The 5,000-nt window shown below is 31.1% G+C and overlaps 2 protein-coding genes across 2 annotated transcripts in view; one reads left to right on the top strand and one right to left on the bottom strand.

Annotated features, from left to right (window-relative positions):
• Window positions 1–1,580, bottom strand: part of LOC121388495 (leucine-rich repeats and immunoglobulin-like domains protein 2) — a 17,602-nt gene extending 16,022 nt beyond the window's left edge. Inside the window, exon 1 of the mRNA XM_041519850.1 lies at window positions 1,319–1,580. The gene's annotated coding sequence lies outside the window, so the exon portion shown is untranslated. The remainder of the gene's footprint in view (window positions 1–1,318) is intronic.
• LOC121388494 (pre-mRNA-splicing factor ATP-dependent RNA helicase PRP16-like) overlaps window positions 1–5,000 on the top strand; it is a 70,720-nt gene that overhangs the window by 39,801 nt on the left and 25,919 nt on the right. The window lies entirely within an intron of this gene.

Genomic DNA, 5,000 nt, shown 5'->3' with positions numbered 1-5,000 from the left:
TTGTACAAAAAAAATTAATTTAAATCTTTTGAAGTAATCTTAATTTTTAAAATACAAAATACCTGGTTTGTGCTGAGTATACTTGTTAAATAGGTAAACACTTACCTAGGTGAAATCAGTCAACCTTGAAAAGTTCATTCATCAACTTTAGGTGCTTTTTTTATATGGTACGTGATTGTTCAGGTGACTGCCTTATACTTGCTAGTGTTGGTGAGGTGTGCAATATTTGACTGAATATTTAGTACAGAGTGTGAGATGAAAATTTGTTGGAGTGAAATGGATGTGGTGAAGTGTGCAAAATTAACAGGATAGGAGGAATTCCACCCTGTGTGATTGTTAAGATAAAATATTCTCTTCAAACATTCTGATATTTTCTTCGCATTTATAAATTTCATGTTTATGGTTAAATGATAAATTTATTCTTATGGAGTACTATGAGACAGAGAAAGGAAGAGAGAGACTGAGAGAAAGACAGACAGAGAAAGACAGAGAGAGAGAGAGAGAGAGAGAGAGAGAGAGAGAATCAGAAAGAGATAGAGAAATCAGAGAGAGAGAGAGAAATCAGAGAGAGAGAGAATCAGAGAGAGAGAGAGAAAGAGAATCAGAGAGAAAGAGATGAGAGAGAATTAGGGGGGGGGGGGAGAGACAGAGATGAGAGAGAGATGAGAGGGATAGACAGAGATATGAGACACAGAGAGAGAGAGGATAGGGATAGAGACATAGAGGGGGGAGGGAGGGAGGGAGAGAGAGAGAGAGAGAGAGAGAGAGAGAGAGAGAGAAGAGAGAGAGAGAGAGACATGTTCATTCATTTCTGATAAGCTTTTTGGTAAAATAAAATTGGATATCTGTGTACTTATGGAAGTAATAAAACGTAGATATATAGTAGTTATAATGCTGTCAGAATATTTATAATATCAACCACAAGTATTAGTACATGTAATTGGCATGATAATACAATACTGATTGAAATATTTTTTAATATTAAAAGTAATTTATAACAGAAGTTGGAAGACCAAATTATGTGTAAAATTAACTTACGATTCTCTAACATATGTGCTAGCACTTCTAACAAAAAATTATATTTTAAAACATTTTTTATTATTATTATTATTATTATTATTATCTAAAAATTAAATATTTGAAATAAAAAAAATATCTACAGAGGTTTATCATGTTTTAGGTTTTTAAAAGTTTATTTAGTTTGTTTAATTTTATTTTAAAATGTACGTGACAGAGTAAATATCATCTCTTATAACGAGAGCCTGGTGAGTAGTGTGTAAACAGTCTTATTGTACTAAATACTTGAACAAACTCTTACCTGTGTTGTAGTCAGCTGACCGTGGTACCGTTGTTCATCTATTGAATTCTGTATTGAGTGTATCCCTGATTTGCCAGGGTGGCTGCTAATATACCTGTTGGTAGTGGTGTGGTGTGCAACAACTTAATTTGCCAGACGTTGGTGCTGTGTGCAATAAGATATCTTGTTTATCACTGGAAGACCGGGCTTATGGAAACTTTTGGGCAAGTGTGGAAAAACTCAAAATGGGGATGGGTAGAAATTTAACCCTCTGTGTCTTTTTTTTATTATTTCTTTTCAGTTTTTGTTTTTGTTGTTCTCTTATTCAGTGTCATGTTTGTGATTAGGTATCAATTGCAATTGATTCTTTTTTTTAGATTTCTTTTCAGTTTTTGTTTTTGTCTTCTCTTTTTCAATGTCATGTTTGTGATTAGGTATTCATTGATTCTTATCAACAGAAACAAAAATGGGATTGTTACAGCCATTGTTTAAAACACAAAACATAAAAAACCCAACATGTGGTTAAAGAGATGGTGTGGGATAATTTGTATGTGGCTTTTATTTATCAATTAATTCACGGTTTTATTACCTATTTCTACACTTTGTTAATTGGCAGCATTCATAACAGGCTAAGTTGTCTTTCTGTTCCTAATATTTGACTAAACAATAATTCCCAATCTGAATGTAAATACGGTAATTCCTTTTTTATTAATATTACCGGGTATGTAAAGATATATTTGGTAAACGATATGTAACACTTAAGCCTTCCTTCAGTAGTAACATTTCGTAACACAAAGTAGATATATTAATTTGAATAAATACAAGAATGTGTATAGTATTACAATTTTAAGTTTTAACTTAGCTTAATGAGATGTTTTTGAAATGAAACTGAAAAGTGAAATGTTTTTGTAAAATGATGCTAAAATTTTGAAAGTCAAAGCCATGGGCGTCAAGTCAAATTTTAGAAATAAATGGAGGATAATAAACGAGTTACAATTATTATAAAATTTATGTCCTGAGTGGAATAACAGACTTTTGTTTTTGACGGGCACGAGCACTATCACGCCCATGAACCCCTGTCAACTCAATCTGACGGGCGCGAAATAATGCGCCCCTAAATTGAACAAATCACGCTTGTATTTTTTTTTTTTTTTTTTTTTTTTTTTAACTCTGCCATTTTAATTGTTTATTGAATCCATTTCACAATGCCACATACCTTTCCATTCTGTTCACAATGAACTTCCTAGAATACTTTTTTATAAATTGAAACATGATTGGTTGGTTATCTTTACACTAAGCCAATCAGCTAGGAGTTCACTTATTATTAAGATCTTGTCGGTTTTGTTGTGTTTAATTTCAACATCGCAAAATATATTTTACACGCGTGTCGTTTTGATCACGTACAGAAAACATAATATGGTAGGTGCATTGTCCAATAATTCTATGATGTGTATAATGTTAATACATGTTGATATTACATTAAACGCGTACACCAACAACCAAAAAATTAAGTAAAGCAGGTTTTGTTTTCATTAATAGCACAGCGACGTACTCCAGATAGTTCTGCTTTCTGTTTCACGATACTGCCACATGATTTAAAGCTAAGGACATTGACCGTGGTAGTCAAGATTTCTAGTACATGTAATTGGTTGAATGGCACCTGAAACAAACCTACACTGATTTAATTTCAACTCAGTAATTCGAATTTACCAAGTGTAAAGCATGTATATTTTAAAATTAAATTTACATTAGGTTGGTTTTGTTGTTGTTGTTGTTGTTTTTTGATGGGTTGCTATGAATCAAGTTAGTAGTATAATAAATGATGTGTTAACTACAGTACACCAATAATAAGTTAATCTTGTTTGTAAAAATATATATTTATAAAAATTGTAGTAACATATATCTGGGTAGAAAATAGTAGATGTTGACATTTTCTCTGTTATGACATTATTATTATTTTTTAAAATAGAGAATTTGCAGGTACATAACATGTATATTATGATATCATGATAAATGTAATAACCCTGTGCCATGTGGTTGTTACACTTTTACATTCAGTTCACAGGTTTGTGTCCATGGAGAAATCATATCATTCTGTGATCAAAACTAAAATTATTGTACTTGTTTAAATAAAACAGAATAAGCACAAACAAATCAGTTTCAATTCCTTATTCATAAATGGTCAACCGATTATCATGATTCAGAATTTTAATGCAACATGATATGCATATAATATATAAGAAATCGATAAAAGTTGTGTTCATGGTGTTTCTTTTTCTTGTGTAAGACTGCAATGACCCATTCCTTCCATCTTTGAGAACAACTATCATATTAGTTAAATTAGGATATTTATTTTGAAAACACAAAACATTAACCCTTAAGATATTTAATTTAGAAATCATTATTCCTCAAACTTAATCATGTTCATCGGTGCAATTCCTCTCGGTCTGTTGCTTCTAATTCTGATTACTTTGAGGGGTGCGATTTTTCCCTCCTCTGCATTTTGAGGAGTGTGATTTCCACCACACACACACACACACACACACACACACACACACACACACGTAAGCATTTTGATGAGTGCTATTTTTAGCACTCCTGGGGTTTTCAAAAACGAAAGTCTGAAATAATTTTCATTTGTCATGAGCTTTAGCGAGGGACTTAAATTTGATAATAACTGGTACCTAGTTTTGTTTATTACCCCAGCTATTTTTTCTCTAAAAGCCTTTACATACACATACCTGTACATGTACAGAAACAATGCAAACCACTTTTCATGATGTTCTGAGTACTTTAATCACATTCACAGGTATTTTCCTAAAAACAAAGTTCTATTTATCCTGTTAAAAATTTTATTATGAATTACTAGTACACTGAATTTTTATTTTTTTATTTTTAAACAGAACATCGCAAACTCTTTAAACTACATGACATCATTTTGTGTGTTTGTCAAATCATGATTACATCATATTTAGTACTGACATGGTCATTGGTTTGTAAGTGTCAAATCATACTATAGTATTGTACGTTACACTTACGTAGAATATTGCTTACTGAGAAAATATAAAAAATATTTTCCCTGTTATGAGTGACTGCTGGGATAATAAAGCTTGTGTGTAATAATTGGCCAAACACTGACATACACACATTGTATCTTACATGTATGTACTGATTGGGTGTCAAGCTATGGTTAATGCAACCCAATGTGATGATCAACATCATGTTAGTTATAAAAATAAATAATTAAATGTCCATTACATTCATTACAGCATAACATCATCCCACTGGTCTAGACGTAGCAACCGGAGTTTGTTTATTTTTTTATGAACGTAAAAATTAAGTATGGGCAAGTTGTCTTATTGAGCGTTGTTGTTTATGGACCAACAATAATTCAAAATAAAGTATGAATTTTTAGTGTTATTATTAGCAAGTATGTTTCAAATTTAATTATAAGTATTGTCTGGGGTTTTTTTTAATGTTCATCTGAGTATAAACAAAAAAAATCATCCGCAAACTTATGCAAGAATGGCTTTGCCGATTCACATAGTTTGTGGATGATTTTTTTTTTTCATACCCCAATGAACGTAAAAGAAATAACAGACAATCCTTAATTGTTAGAAAGTTAAACAAATTTGAAACATTAAAAAATATCCATATGCCAATAAATTATTTATCATTATATTATATTTTTTTATAAAATAAA

The sequence above is a fragment of the Gigantopelta aegis genome, chromosome 14 (genome assembly GCF_016097555.1).
Source record: "Gigantopelta aegis isolate Gae_Host chromosome 14, Gae_host_genome, whole genome shotgun sequence".
In the NCBI taxonomy this organism is placed as follows: Eukaryota; Metazoa; Mollusca; class Gastropoda; order Neomphalida; family Peltospiridae; genus Gigantopelta; species Gigantopelta aegis.
Note: the sequence above shows the minus strand (reverse complement) of the source record. Positions and strands in the feature narration are given on the sequence as shown.